Source organism: Rhincodon typus, chromosome 8 (assembly GCF_021869965.1).
Source record: "Rhincodon typus isolate 14 chromosome 8, sRhiTyp1.1, whole genome shotgun sequence".
Lineage (NCBI taxonomy): Eukaryota > Metazoa > Chordata > Chondrichthyes > Orectolobiformes > Rhincodontidae > Rhincodon > Rhincodon typus.
Window position 1 is genome coordinate 91,115,715 of NC_063339.1, and position 16,094 is coordinate 91,131,808.

At 43.2% G+C, this 16,094-nt stretch overlaps 1 protein-coding gene and 1 long non-coding RNA gene across 2 annotated transcripts in view; both read right to left on the reverse strand.

Moving 5' to 3' along the window:
* LOC125483829 (probable G-protein coupled receptor 139) overlaps positions 1-16,094 on the reverse strand; it is a gene marked incomplete at its 3' end in the record, with an annotated part of 69,976 nt that overhangs the window by 34,813 nt on the left and 19,069 nt on the right. The window lies entirely within an intron of this gene.
* Positions 5,870-14,683, reverse strand: LOC125483865. The gene is made up of 2 exons (XR_007262776.1): positions 14,631-14,683; positions 5,870-6,537 (listed from the first exon to the last, which is right to left on the reverse strand). It is a non-coding gene; the product is annotated as an uncharacterized LOC125483865 (long non-coding RNA).

The window sequence follows — 16,094 nt, forward strand, 5'->3', positions numbered from 1 at the left end:
AGGGAGAGAAATCTTCAAGAATTGGGCTTGAATTCTGATACATCAAACGCAGATACGCAAAATAGCGAGTGTTTGAGGGAAGAAAATCATCAGCTCGGGGAATATTTTCAAGTAAAAATGTTTGATATTTTGCTGCATTTCTGTAGCACCTGTCACAAGGCCTAAAAAAAGCGACAAACACCCACTGCCATGACTTGGATTCGAACAAAACCCCGACAGCCACAACACTGAGTAGCAGCGCGACAGAGCAATACATGGTTCACCAAGGCAATGTGCAGAGTGGCAGAAGGTATGTTAAGAGCAGTACCAGTTACACAACAGGAATTCTTGCTGAACAGTGGACTGAGATGCGGGGACTCAGCGTGAGCTGAACTTGCTTCCCAGGGGCATTGGAGATTCCATGATTCAGTATGTCGAACACTAAGATTGATAGTTTTCTACAAAACATCAAGGACTCAGGGGATAGTTCAGGATATTGTTGACATGTATTTTTCAATAGCAATTTAGTTTTACGTCGGTTACTTCATCAGTTCCCACACACAAGGAAGTAACCACTCCTGCAGATGATCATACAATCCCAGTTCCTAGGCCCGGAACCAAAGAAACTCAGTGCCCCAGCCGTGAAGATACAACCAGAAATGGGGATGGCACTGAGTGCGCGGACCGACTCTGTGGCTCTAGTTAAAACTGACTCAGAGATAGTAGGAACTGCCGATGCCGGAGAATCTGAGAAAACAAGGTGTAGAGCTGGATGAACACAACAGGCCAAGCAGCATCAGAGGAGCAGGAAAGCTAATGTTTCGGGTCTGGAACCTTCTTCAGAAATGGGGGAGGGGAAGGGGATTCTGAAATAAATAGAGAGAGAGGGAGGCAGATGGAAGGTGGATAAAGGAGCAGATAGGTGGAGAGGAGACAGACTGGCCAAGGACCACGTACCACATCACCAACCTTGGATTCAACGCATCATCCTCTGCCACTTCCGCCACCTGCAATCTGACCCCACTACCAAGGACATTTCTTCCTCCCCACCCTTATCTGCCTTCTGGAGGGACCGCTCTCTCCGTGACTCCCTTGTCTGCTCCACACTCCCCACTAGCCCCACCAGCCCTGGCACTTTTCCCTGCAACCGCAGGAAGTGCTACACCTGCCCCTCCACTCCCCACTCACCCCCATCCCAGGCCCCAAGAAAACCTTCCACATAAAACAGATGTTCACCCGCACATCTGCTAATGTGGTATATTGTATCTGCTGTTCCCGTTGTGGCCTCCTCTACATCGGGGAAACCAAGCGTAGGCTTGGAGACCACTTCGTGGAACACCTACGCTCGGTTCATGACAAACGATTATACCTGCCAGTCGCGAACCACTTCAACTCCCCCTCCCACTCCTTGGATGACATGTCCATCCTGCGCCTCCTCCAGTGCCACAACCATGCCGCCCGAAGGTTGCAGGAACAGCACTGCATAATTCGCTTGGGAATCCTGCAGCCCAATGGTCTCAATGTGGACTTCACAAGCTTCAAAATCTCCCTACCACCAACTTCATTCCAAAACCAGCCCAGCTCGTCCCCGCCTCCTTGACCTGTCCGTCTTTTCTCCCACCTATCCGCTCCTCCCACCTCACTGGCCAAACCCCCATCCCCACCTCCTACCTACCCGCCTCATCCCCGCCTCCTTGACCTGTCCTTCTTCCCTTGACTGACCAACTCCCATCCTAACTCTCCACCGACACTCACCTTTACTGGCTGCATTCCCGCCTCCTTGACCTGTCCATCTCCTCTCCACCTATCTGCTCCTTTATCCACCTTCCATCCGCGTCCCCCTCTCTCTCTATTTATTTCTGAATCCCCTTCCCCTCCCCCATTTCTGAAGAAGGGTCCAGGCTGGAAACGTCAGCCTTCCTGCTCCTCTGATGCTGCTTGGCCTGCTGTGTGCATCCAGCTCTACAGCTTGTTAGCTCAGATTCTCCAGCATCTGCAGTTCCTACTATCTCTGCGGCTCTAGTGACACAATCGGTGAGCGCGGGGTCCTGCTGTGACGGTACAGAGGCACGTGAAACACCAAGGCTGTGAGCTCCAACCTCACACGGAGCAGCTTTTATTGACATGGAGCAGGGATTATTGGGGCATCAGGCTGTACAGAGCAATGTTAGTCAGCATGGAATTTGTTAAAAAAAGACTAGCTTCTTTTGTTGGATCATGATCTGTGCCAGGGAAATGTCTCAATTATCAATCAAATTAGAGATTACTCCTCGGTCACCGGACAGATTGCCCCTGCCTGTTAAATTCATTGTATGTTTGTCTGTGTGTCTTTTAAAACAGAATTCCTATTCCGTATCCACGACCTTTTCATCAGAACCAGGCAATTTTTCATGTGCTTGTCGCCACAGAGAAAGGATTTTGTCATTTTGGAAGGCAGAAGGGCGAGAACAGGATGATAAAGACAGAATGGCGAATGATAGCCTTCAGATGAATTTAAATGTCAATGTACATGATCAGGGGAATGTTACCATCCACAGACAAACAAAAATTAGGAATGTAACAAAAACAGAGATTTCTGGAGAAACTCAGTAAGTCTGACAGCATCGATGGAGCGAAAGCAGAGTTCATGTTTCCGGTTCAGAGACACTTCTTCAGAATTTTTTACAATGAGGAATGTAACTGCTGGATTAGCCTTTACCAAAAGTTCAGAAAAATCATGAGTCTGTCCCTCTGAATGAGTTGCTGGACTGCTCAACCCCTTTGTCTGACACTGTGTATGTTCATGATACGTTGCTGTTTGTGTGTGTGTGTGTGTGTGTGTGTGTGTGTCTGTTTCTGTCTGTCACATTCTGGTTGGCGTGACACATTGGAATTGTACAAGCAGGAAGGCATGCCACCAAGTGTGCTCCTATTCCAAAGCAAGAAGGAAGTTACAATCTATTTCAGTTGTGGGTTGCATGATAGATAATAGCATAGTGGCACAGCGGGAGTATGCTGGGCCAATAACCCAGAGATCATGGATTGAAACCATCCCTGCTATTTACACAACAAACTGATGTTTGTTACCTGAGTAGTCGTGTTTAAGCTGGCTTTGCTCACATTGTCTCTGCATCAGCTTCTTGCTCCCAGTCAACAATTCGATCTGCAGTAAACCGCATTTATTCCGGCATGGACACACACTGTAAATATTACAAACACACACCAGCTGATACTTTTCCCCTTCACTCAATCCTTTCTTAAATGGAACTAACACTGGCATGATGGTCCGAATGGCCTTCTCCTGTTCTCTGTCACTCTGGGATGATCTGAACAGTGACAGTTATTCTCTACAATGAAGCAATACAGCGGGGAGATAGCAGTGTAGTGGTGATATATCTCCTAGTAATCCCTAGGGACTGACCATGTCAGCTGCTGGAGTTTACACTCAATGAATAAAATCTGGAATATAAATCTGATTTCACAAACAAAACCATGACTTTAATTTCCTGAAATCCCAGTCATTCATGTCCCCTTGGGAGGGAGGTCCTTACCTGGTCTGGCATACAAGTGACTCCAAGCCCACAACAACATGGTTCACCCCAAACTATCCTCTGACATCAGTTCAAGGTGAATTCGGGATGAACAACAAATGCTGTCCTGACCAGTGCTCCCCACATCCCGTGGGAGAACAAGAAAGAATGAAAACACATTCACAGCAGGCAAGAACAGGCCTTGGTCCTGCATGGGCTTGAATTCACCTGCTTGCCCAACCTGGATAGACACAAGAACACCCACACCACAGAGAAACCAGGGAAACGTGGGGACTGAGGGAAGGATTCAGTTACCCACTGAGGTGGAAACTCATTTACTCAGTGACACTGGGGAGATGCCGATCAGGAATGCCATGTGTGGGAACAGATAACTCAGAGAAACAACCTCTGGAAACATCAGCAAATTCACATACGACAGTCGGGGTTAGATTTTTTTGTTAACCCCGACCAGGAATGAACCATGTCTGGATGAATTTCCAGTGGAGTTCTGAGGGTCACTCGACTTGAAATGTTATCTTTGATTTCTCTCCACAGATGCTGCCAATTCTGTTGAGTTTTTCCAGCAATTTCTGTTTTTTATTTGTTTCTGATTTTTCCAGTGGAGTTCCATTGTTGTCTGATGTAGATCAATGATTAAAACCGAGTTGTATGGGCCATAATTTAGAAGTTTGCAGACAACACGCAACAATGCGTGATGCAGCGAACCATAAGGAACAAAGCCTGGGATTGCAGGGAGATATCAATCAGGTGGAAAGAAAAGAATGATGAACGGAATTCAATTCAAAGAGATTCATAATGCATTCAGGGAGAGTGAACAATGGAAGTGGGGACGCTGAGTGGTAGAGAGGAACAAAGACACCTTGGAGTGGACATTCACAAATTCCTGAAGGTGGTTGGACAGGACAATCACATGGTCAAGAGGGTTTTGGGATACTTTCTGTTCTCGACCACAGCCTGGAATATAAGATCAGGAAGTTGATGCTGGAGCTTTCGCTAACACCAGTTCAGAGAACAGCTGGAAGACCAAGCACAAGTCTGGTCATTGCGTTAGTCAACTTTTTTAAAAAAAAAATCATGATAGAAGATCCGGGCAGAAACAGGCTTTTTGGCCCGTCAATTTCACTGCACCGCTGAATGAGATCATTACTGATACTGCTCCAAGTCAGGATGGTACGCACCCTGGAGGAGAACTTGCAGATGGTGTTGTTTTGATGCATTCTCTGCTCTTGTCCTTCAGGGTGGTAAGAGCTTGCAGGCTTGGAAAGTGCAGTCAAAGGAGAGTGGGTGAGTAACTGCAGTGCATTTGGTAGATAGTGCACTCTGCTGCCACTGTACCTCAGTAAATGAAGGGAATAAATGCTGAAAGTACTGAATGGGGCACCAGTTAAGTGGACTGCATTGTCTTGGATGGTGTCAGGTTTCTTGGTGTCATTGGAGCTGCATCCATCCAAGCAAATTGACAGTGTTCTTAATGACAGACATTCTTAAATGATGCACAGGCTTTGGGGAGTCATGAGTTGAACTGATCACGATAGAATCTTTTCCCTCTGACCTACTTTTGTAGGCACAATATTTAAATATCACGCCCAGTTCAGTTTCTCATCACTACTAGCACCCCAGGATGATGATAGCGGGCAATTCAGTGAAGATAAAACCATTGAATGTCAAATAGTTATGGTTAGATTTTCATTTCTCAGATTTGGTCATTAGCTGTTGGGACTTGGTGCAAATGTTCTTTGTCACATAGCAGGCTAACTTCAATGTTGTCCAGGGACACTGCATTTAAATATCTACCACTACAGTAGCTGAGTCACAAATGGTGCTAAACATCGTGCAATCATTGACAAACATATCCACTTCTGACATTATGACGCAGGGAAGAACATTGATGAAACAGCTGAAGGTGCTTGGGACCAGAAACTGATGCTGAGGAATTTCTGAAGTTGAGATAGCTGGCCTCTAACCAATCACAAGCACCTTCCTCTGTATTCAGTATTATCCAACTCGGGTAATAGGAGAGTGTACAAGGGGAATATAAAAATATAAAAGGAAAGCAGTGGAGCATGAAAACACAGAACAAGTGGGAGATAAGCTTGGACAAACAGTACAGCATAGGGCTAAGAGTCAAATACAACCATGTAATGACAGTTATTTCGTCTCAGGTAGTTTAAATGCATATCTACAAGTGAACCGTCAGCAGTTACTAACTAAAAATACTCACTTAAGTATCACTCACAAAGAAAGGCTTGCGTGCTGTGAGCTGATGGTAGGGACAGAGAAACTCTGAAGATAACGTGGAAATAGAAGACCCGTTGAAACGAGAGGACTCAGGACTTTGTAAGAAACTGAACAGCATCCTGTTTTGTAGTCAATGACTGATCTAATTTATTTTACGCCAATGTTACATACAACCATCCTGACGTGAAAACGTCTCAATATGCTGTTTTGAGCTACAAGTGGTAGAGTATCTCCAAGCTAGACTAGGAGACCTCTTCCGCATATATGTGGTACAAGCTTGAATAAATTCACCTTGTTTTGATCTACTCGGGTCTGAAGATGCAACCTTTTCAAAAACCCACAATCAAAGCGAGAATAATATTCTCTGAATCCCGTTGACTCCAGTTTTGCTATGATTCCTTGATACAATGCTCTGTCAACTGGAGCCTTAAGATGGCAGGAAAGTCGCACTCTCATTTGGAATTCAGCTGTTTGGTCCATGTTTGCACCAAAAATGTAAGGAGATCAGGAGTGGCCCTTGCTGAACTCAAACTGAGATCCATCACTGTGATATTGCAAAGCAAGTGCTGCTTGATGTCATTGTTGTCATCCTGTTTTGACTGCATTTACGTATCGACACGCCAGACGATTGACTGAAGGCTTGTCCACACAGACCACGTGTATGGTTTCTCTTCACTTGAACGATGCTTTTTTTCTTCCACGTTCAAAGCACTCGAGAATTGAGTGTTCCTGGCAGCTGTTGATCCAATTTTTGACTTGAGCTGCCTGTCTGTAAATCCTTTCCAATTCCCTAGAAAATAAATTTAGAACAGCCACAAGTGGAATGAAAGCTTCTGGATTGTTAGAAAAACCCACCTCGATCATGAATGTCCTTGAAAGGACAGATGATGAAAAATACAGGACAAATCAGGCTGCGGGAACTGGCTACTGAGCCAGTCATCGTTTCTGCAGGGCCAGCAGAGTGGGAGGTTTGAGTGATACCACAACAACGCTGTCTGTATAACAATACAAACCGTACAACTGTCTGACCATAACTTGTGTCAGCCTGTACTTGGATAAATATAAATGACCTGAGCTTGCTGAAAAGCATTTCTGTAAACAAGTGGGAATTCATGGGCCACCTTCAGACACACACGGTCCCCCTCTGTGCTGGTGAGACTTGCATTTGGAGTACTGTGTTCAGTTCTAGTCACCGTACTTATAGAAAGTTGTTAATACATTGGAAACATTTCAAAGAAGATTTAATGGACTAATACCTAGAATGAGTCGAGTGCCTAATGGGGAAAGGGTAGACAGGCTGGGCCTGGATCCTCTGGAGTCTCGAAAAGAAAGAGGAGACTAAATTGAAATTTGAAAGATATTAAAGGGAGCCGACCACGTGGATGTTGAAAACATGGTCCCTTTTGTGGGAGAATCTAGAACTGATGGTCATTGTTTAAAGGTAAGGGTGAATCCATTTGAAATGGTGAGGAACATTTCTTTTCTCTAAGAGGGTTGTGAATCTTTGTCACTCCCTTTGTCAAAAGGCAGTGGTTGCAGATCGTTAAACTTTTTTTTAAGGCAGAAGCAGACAGATTCTTGATGACCGAGATGATGAAACATATTCAGGGATACGCAGACACAGAGTTGAGGTCGAAATCAGGTCAGCCCTAATCTTATTGAATCTCAGAGCAAGTTCAAAGGGCCGAGTGGCCGACACTTGTTCCTCATTCATATGCACGAATGAACCAGAGAACAAAGAAACACAAATCTTGTCTGATTACTGGGGGTCAGGACGGTGTTTGCGCTCCTACTTCACCTACTCGGTATATTAGTTCCATTTTATCCCCCCACCCAGCTTCAATTAACATCCTTTTAATTTCCAGGGAATACACCATTTTTGGTGAGATGAGGCATTTTGATAGAAGGAGAAGAGAACATATGAAATAGGATCTAGAGTTGTCCATTATGCCCCTCGAGCCTCAAAAAGGTCAAAGCTCATCTATTTAGGCTTCAATTCCACATTCCCAATTGGCCTTGATAATTTTTTTTTCCTTTATTCCTGTGGGCATTGCTGGCTAATCCATGTAGTTGTCATTGAGAGGGTGGTAGTGATCTGCTTTCGTGAACCACTGTACTCCATGAGCTGCAAGTGGACCCACAATGCTGTTAGGGAGGGAATTCAGGATTTCGACCCAGCAACACTGAAGGAATAGTGATATATTTCCAAGTAAGGATGGGGAGTGGCTGGGAGGGAATTCATGCCCAACATCCAGTCTCAGAGACCGACAGCACAGAAAAAGCCTCGGCTGACTCTGTCTGATTTTGTCACTATCATCTAAGTAGTCTGTTATCCCACCTTTTATGGTGGACTCGAACATTTTTTCCCACCAACAATATTATGCAAATTCCACGTTTTCTCTCTGACTTCCTTCTTAAATACTGGGGTTATGTTTGCTACCCTCCAAACCGTCGGAACTCTTTGCGACTGTGTAGTATTTTGGAGTATAACCACTAATGCAGCTGCTCATTCTAAGGCCTCTTCCTAAGGAACTCTGAGATGAAAGTTATCAATCTCTGGGGATTTATCTGCCTATTACCTCATTAGTGTTCCCAATTTCTTACAATTCCACCTTCCAATTAGACCCTGTGATCCCCTTAATTTTGGGACATTATTTGTGTGCCCCTTTTTGAAAATCTAAGATATATTTAATTGGTCTGTCATCACTTTGCACTCCATTATAAATTCCCTGTTTGATTGTAAGGAGACCCGACATTTTTCTTGACTCATCTTGGATTATCAATCTTCAATTAAGAGTTTAATGACGATCATGAAACCGTTGTTGATTGTCAGGAAAAACCCATCTGGCTCACTAATATCCTTTCGGGAAAGAAACTGTCATCCTTAGCCGGTCTGGCGTATATGTGACTCCACCCCCACTGCAATGCAGTTAACTCTGGGCAATCTGGGATGTGCAATAAATTCTGACCGAGTTAGCAATGTCCACATCCTGTGAATGTCTATTTAAAAAATACTGTTGGTTTTATGGTCCATGCAAGAGTACTCTCAGATTCTATTTTCTCCCTCTAATTAAATCCCTTTGTCTCCCTTTGCTGAAATCTAAACTGTTCCCAATCCTTAGGTCTGTTGTTTTATTTATCCAATTTGTATGCTGCTTCCTTAAATTTAATACCCATTCATTTCTCTTTCTCTGCCATGGTTTGACCATGTTTCGATTTTATTTTTATGCCACAGCTTGTCCACGTCCTCTTTCAATGTTTGCCATTACCCATCTCCCATCATCCATTTAAATTGTGATCCACAATTTATCACAACTGGCTCATGCCTCATACCATTCTAACTTCTTTTATTTAATTACAGGACTCTAGTCTCAAAAACAACGACATCACTCTCCATCTCAATGTTGAATTCTATCCTGTCGTGGTCACTCTTCCTTAAGGGCCCATGCTCAACTCGATTGTCAATTATTCCTTTCTCACTACCCAATACTCATCTGCTTTTTCAACCTAAAATTGTACCATATATACGCTAAGAATTCCTCCTCTATCTTATTGCTACTGATGCTATCTGCTCAATTTATATGTAGGTTGAAGTCACCCATAATTACAGGCATAACTTTATGCCTTGTATTTCTAAATTCCATTCGAATGCCTTCCCCAATATGACTGCAGCTTGGGATCTATATACAACACTAATATCACTTTCTCTCCATTGGCGTTTGAGCTCAACCCATAGAGATTCTACTTCACCACACCTTATATCCTGGCTCACATCATATTACTTTCCTGTTTTAGTCAGCAGTTCCAGCCTAATCCCATTCCATTTCGCCTGCCCAACCTATCCTCTTTAGACAAACCACTTATTCCAGGGTTCAATCGACTAAACTTTCTCTGAACCACTTCGGATAAGCGTCCAGACGACCAAAACCTGCACGAGGTATTTGAGATTTGGTCTCTTCCCTTCCCTGTACAAATGAAGCAGAACATCCTTACATTGATGTTTAACTCCTGTGATAATAAAGCATACAGCCTGTTGGCTTTCTGGATCAGACAGAGATCTTAGTCAATTGGGTCAATGGGCTAAAGAGTGGCAGATTGAACTTTATTTGAATAAATGTTTGTTTTATCCAAAATGGAATACTTCACATGGGCAGGACTTATACAATTAATAGTAGGGCCCTGGGTACTATTACAGAACAGAGAACCTAGGCTTTCAGGTACATTAGTCTTTGAAATTTATTTCACAGGTGGACAGGGTGGTTAAGAAGGCATTCAGCACACTTGTCTTCATTGCTCAGGTCTTGGAGTACGGGAGTTAGGACGTCATGTTGGAGGTTGTAAAGGATGTTGGTGAGGACTCTCCTGGAATACTGTGTGCCATTCTGGTAGTCCCGTCATCGGAAGGATATTATTAAACTGGAGTGGGTTCAGAATAAAAACAGGATATTACTGGGTAAGAAGGGTTCGAGTTGTAAAAATAGGCTGGGACTTCATTCACTGGAAGGTAGGAGGTTGAGGCGTAACCTGAAAGAGGTTTATAAAAGCATGAGAGGCTTAGATAAGGTGAATAGCAAAGGTCTTATCCCTCAGATAGATGAGTTCAAAACAAGGGGGCATATTTTTTACGGTGAGAGAAGAAAGATTTAAAAAATGACATGAGGGGTAACTTTTCTTTTCTTTTTACATAGTGTGCTCAGTGTGTGGAATGCACTGCCAGATGAAATGGTAGGTGCAGGTACAGTTACAGTTACAATGTTTAAAAGAGATTTAGATAAGTACACAAATTCGAAAGGTTTGGAGTGATGTGGGCCAAATGCAGGAAGATGGGACTAGTTTAGTTTGGGTATATGGTCAGGATGGAATAGTTGGACCATTAGGCCTGTTTTCATGCTGTATGACACCATGGTTACATGCTATATCTGCATACTAACTTTGTAACTCATACTTTATCCTCCACATCTCAGAATTCAGCAGTCATTCACCATTTAAGGAATATTCTGCTCTTGTTTCTGCTTCCTGCTAAAGTGAATGATTTCACATTTTCCTACATTATACGTCATGCAAGATATTTTGCCCATACTAATGTTTCGGGTTTCAGAAGCTGTAGGAAGGATACAAAGGGAGGCAAAAGAAGTGAGGGAGTGGCTTTTTTTTTATTGGGGAAAATATTGCAGCTGCAACTAGAAAAGATATTTCTGAAAAAAAAATGTCCAGTGAAAATATATGGGTTGAAATTAGAAATAAGAAAGGAATGATCATGTGGTGGGATTGTACTATGGGTTCCTAATTAGTCGGGGGAAATTGAGGAACAAATACGTGGAGAGATCTCAGATATACGAAAGAATGAGAAGGTTGTGGGAATCGGTGATTTTAATTTTCTAAACATTGACTGGAACTGCTACAGTGTTAAAGGTTTGGATGGTGAATAATTTGTTAAATGTGTTCAAGAATATTTTCTTTATCAATAAGTCAATGTTCCTACTAAAGAGAAAGAGAAAACTTGAGCTTCTCTTTGGTAATAAGGCACAGTAAGTGACTGTACAGGAATACTTTGGGTCTGGTGATAATAATTCTGTCAGTCTTAAAACAGTTATGGAAAAGGATAAGCCTTCCAGAAAAGGTAAAAGTATTTAATAGGAGTAAGGCCAATTTTAATGGTATGCGACAAGAACTTTCAAAAGTTGAATGGAGTAGACTGCAGGTAGAGGGTCATCTGATAAGTGGGAGGTTTTCAGAAGTGTGGTAACGAGAGTTCAGAATCATTATGTTCTTGTTAGAGTGAAAGGTAAGGCTGGTAGAATTAGAGAACAATGGATGAAAAGGATATTCAGCTTTTAGTCAAGAATAAAAAACTCATCATCAATTAGATACAAACAACTGGGTTTAAATGAATCTTTTGAACAGTATAAACAGTGTACAGGCATTCGTAAGTGGGAGATCAGGAAGGCAGGAGGGGATATGAAATTGGCTTGATAGATAAGATGACAGATAATGCAAAGATATACTACAAGTACTTTAAGAGCAAGAAAGCAACGAGAGAGCAACTAGAGATTAAAGAGGTCATCTCGGCATTGAACCTCAGGAGATGACAGAAATATTACAAAGATATCAATACTTTGCATCAGTTTTTACTGTGGAGAAAGAAGTGGATGTTGGAGAATTCAGGGAAAAAAATAGTGTGTTTTGAAAACAGTTCACATGGACATCTTCTAAAATATAAAGATGGATATCCTGTGGCACAGAAGACGGGGCAAGATTTTTAAATAAATATTTCTCCTCAGTGTTTAGTGAGGAGAGAATAATGGATGCTACGGAAATACGGGAAACAAGCGGGGATGTTTTGGACCACATACTTATTCTCAGAGAGGTGGTGTTTGCAGCCTTAAAGCGCATTAAGGTGGATAAATCCCTGGGCCTGATCAAATCCATCCTCAGACATTGTGGGAGGCTCGGGAAGAAATTGCAGAGGTCTTTGTAGAGATTTTTGCTTCAGCTTTAGCCACTGGTGAAGTTCCAGGAGACTGGCTAGTGGCTAATGTTGTTCCATTGTTTAAAGAAAGGTAGCAAAGACATGCCAGGGAACTACAGGCCAGTGAGCCTGACAGCAGTGGTAGGCAAGTTATTGGAGAGGATACTGAGGGACGGGATCAACCAACATTTGGATAGTCAAGGTCCGATTAGGGATTGTCAGGATGGGTTTGTGCGCGGGAAGTCACGTCTGACAAATCTTTCAGACTTATTCTGAGAGGAAACCAAGAGCATAGGTGAGGTTACGGCAGCGATCTCATCTATGTGGACTTTAATAAGGCTTTTAACAAGGTCCTGCACGCAGTCTAGTCATGCAGTTTAGGTCGCATGGGATCCAGGGAGAGCGAGTGAATTGATTCGAAACTGACTCAGTGGTATGAAGCAGAGGGTGATGGTTGAAGGTTACTTCTCAGACTGGAAGCCTGTGGTGTGCCACAGGGGTCATTGCTGGGACCTTTGTTATTTGTTATTGACATAAATCATCTGGATGTGAATATACAGGGATGATTAATAAGTTTGTGGATGATACAAAATTAGTAGGTATTGAGAGAGGAAGATTATCAGAAATTACAAAGGGATCTCGATCAGTTGGGGAAGTAGGCTGAGGGTTGGCAAATGCAATTCAATACAGATAAGTGTGAGGTGTTGCACTTTGGAAAGTCAAACCAATGTAGGACTTATACAGTAAATGGTAAGGTCCTGAGGATTGTTGTGGAACAGAGGGACAAGGAGAACAGGTACATAGTTCATTGAAAGTGGTGTCACAGGTAACAAGGGTGGAGGAGAAGGCATTTAGCATGCTGGCCTTCATCGGTTGAGGCATTGAGTATAGGTGTTGGGACATGATGTTACAGATGTATAAGTCATTGGTGAGGCTGCACTGGAATACTGTGTACGGTTTTGGTCACGCTGTCACAGGAAAGACATAGTTAAACTGGAAAGTGTGCAACGAAGATTTACTAGGATGTTACCAGGACGAGTAGGCCCAAATTGTAGGGACAGGTTGGTCAGGGTAGGACTTTATTCCTTGGAATGTAGGAGAATGAGGGAGTGACTTTATTGAGGTGTCTAAAATCATGAGGGGCAAAGATAGGATGAATGCATATCGGCTTTGTCCCAGGGATGGGGAATTGAAAACACGAGGTCATAGGTTTACGGTGAAAGGGGAAAGATTTAAGAAGGACCTGAGGGGTAACTTCTTCATGCACAGAGTGGTGCATGTATGGAATGGGCTGTTAGAGAAAATGGTTGAGGCTGGTGCAATAGCAGCATTTAAAATACATTTGGACAGGTGCATGGATGGGAAGGGTTGAGAGGGAAGTGGGCCAAATCCAGCAGTTGGAACGAGCTGAATGGCCAGCATGGACCAGTTTGGGAAAAAGGCCTTTTTGCATGCTGTATGACTCTATGAATCTAAATCTTACAACCTGTCTAGTGCATCCCATCGTGTTGTGGAAAGTTAAAGAGAAAATGTGGGGATGCTTGCAGAAATATTGTATCATCTATACCTACGGGTGAGGTGCCAGATGACTGAAGAGTGGCTAATGTTGTGTCTTCATTTAAGGGACGTAAGGAGAAGCCTGTGAACTATAGGCATGTGAGTCTGACTTTGGTGGTGGATATGTTGTTGGAGGTGATTCTGGAAGATAGCATTTGGAAAGGCAAGGACTGATTATGGATTTTCAGCATGGTTTTATGCAAGTGAAATAGTGTCTTACACATTTGACTGAGATTTTGATGAAGTGACCAAGATGATCGATGAGGGCAGAGCAGTAAATATTGTTTACTTGGACTTTAGTAAAGCTCTTGAGAAGGTTCCACAAAGTAGACTAATTTGTAAAGTTAGCTTACATGGGATCTGGGGTGAGCTTGCCAGTTGGATAAAAAATTTGCTTGATGTCACAAGACAGGCTATGGCAGTGGAGGGTTGTTTTTTGGACTGGAGGCCTGGTGTTCAGCAATGACCAGCGGTGTTCTGCAGGGATTGGTATTGGGTCTACTTTTGTTTGACATTTATATAAATGATTTTGATGAGAATACAGAAGGCATGGTTAATAACTTTGCGGATGACACCAAAATTGGTGGCATAGTGGACAGTGAAGAAGGTTATCTAAGATTTCAAAGAGATCTTAATCAATTGGGTCTATGGGCTGAGGAGTGGCAGATGGAGTTTAATTTGAATAAATGTGAGGTACTGTACTGTACTAAAACAAACAAGGGATGCAGGACTTATACAATTAAAAGCAGACCCTTGGGTATTGTAGACCATAGAGACTTGAGGCTTTAGTTACCGAATTCTTTGAAATTTGCGTCACATACAGACAGGGTGGTTGACAAGGCACTCAGTATGCTTACCTTCATTGCTCAGTCTGTTGTGTGGAGAAGTTGGGACGTCATGTTGAGATCATACAGGCCATTGGTGAGGCCTCTTCTGCAGGTGTCCAATTCTGGTTGTCCTGTTGGAGCAATGATGTTATTAAGCTGGAGAGAATTCAAAGGTGGTTTACCGGGATGTTGCTGAGAATGGAGGGATTGAGTCATAAGGAGGGGCTGGGACTCCTTTCACAGGAATGTAGCATGTTGAGGTTGACCTTATAGAGGTTTGTGAAATTCAGGTGTCCTTTCTCCGGTGTGGGGATTTCAAGACCGGGAAGCATATTTTTAATCAAATGGAATAACATTTATTGTCACATGTACTCACATGAGTACAGTGAAAAGTTTACAAGTTGCCACTTGTGGCACCATCTCAGGTACAAAGGTACCTAGGTACAACACTACCCAGCGCCCTACCATTAATTGTTTAAGTCCTGCCCTTGAGGAGTATACAGAAGGTGAATAGCAGATGTCTTTTCCCTCGGGTGGGGGATTTCAAGACTTGGGGTATATTTTTTAAGGTGACAGGTGAAAGATTGAGAAAAGGCATGAGGGGCAACCATTTTTTTTTGCAGAGTGTGGTTCCTGCGTGGAATGAACTTCCAGAGGAAGTGGTGGATACAGGTACAGTTTACAACATTTAAAAGACGTTTGGATAATATGTAAATAAGAAATCTTCAGAGAGATATAGACAATGTGCAGGCAGATGGGACTACATTAGTTTTGGAACATGGACAGCATGGACTGGTTGGACCAATGGGTCTGCTTCCATGCTGTCAGACTCTATGACTCTGTGATTGAAACTAACAGAATACTGAGAGGACTGGATAGATGGACATGGGGATGTTTCAACCAGCAGGAGAGACTCGAACCGGAGGGCACCGCTCTCAGCAAAGGGATGACCCTTTAGAACTGAGAAGAAGAATTTCTTCAGCCAGAGGGTGGTGATTCTGTGGAACTCAGTGTCATAGAAGGTTGTGGGGGCCAAGTAATTGAGTGTACTTGTGACTGGGATAAATAGGTTCTTGATTGGTAAGGGGATCAACAGGAGAAGATAGGAGAATGGGTGTGAGAAACATATCAGTCACAATCAAATTGTGGAGCAGTCTTAGTGGGCCGAATAGCCTAATTCTGCTCCTCTGTCTTGTGCTCTTATGGTTATTACGGGTGACTTCAATCTGCATATAAGTTGAACAAATCGAATCAGCAACAATATCATAGAGGAGAAATTCCTGGGTTGTGTACGAGATGGTTTTCTAGATCAACATATTGAGTACCCAAAGGCAGGACAGACCATTCTCAATGGTGTATTGTGTAATGAGCAGGGGTGGGTTAGTTCAATTGGCTGGACAGCTGGTTTGTGACACAGAGGGACACCAGCAGCACGTGCTCACTTTCTGTACCAGCTGAGGTCACCATGAAGGTCCCACCATCTTAACTTTGCCC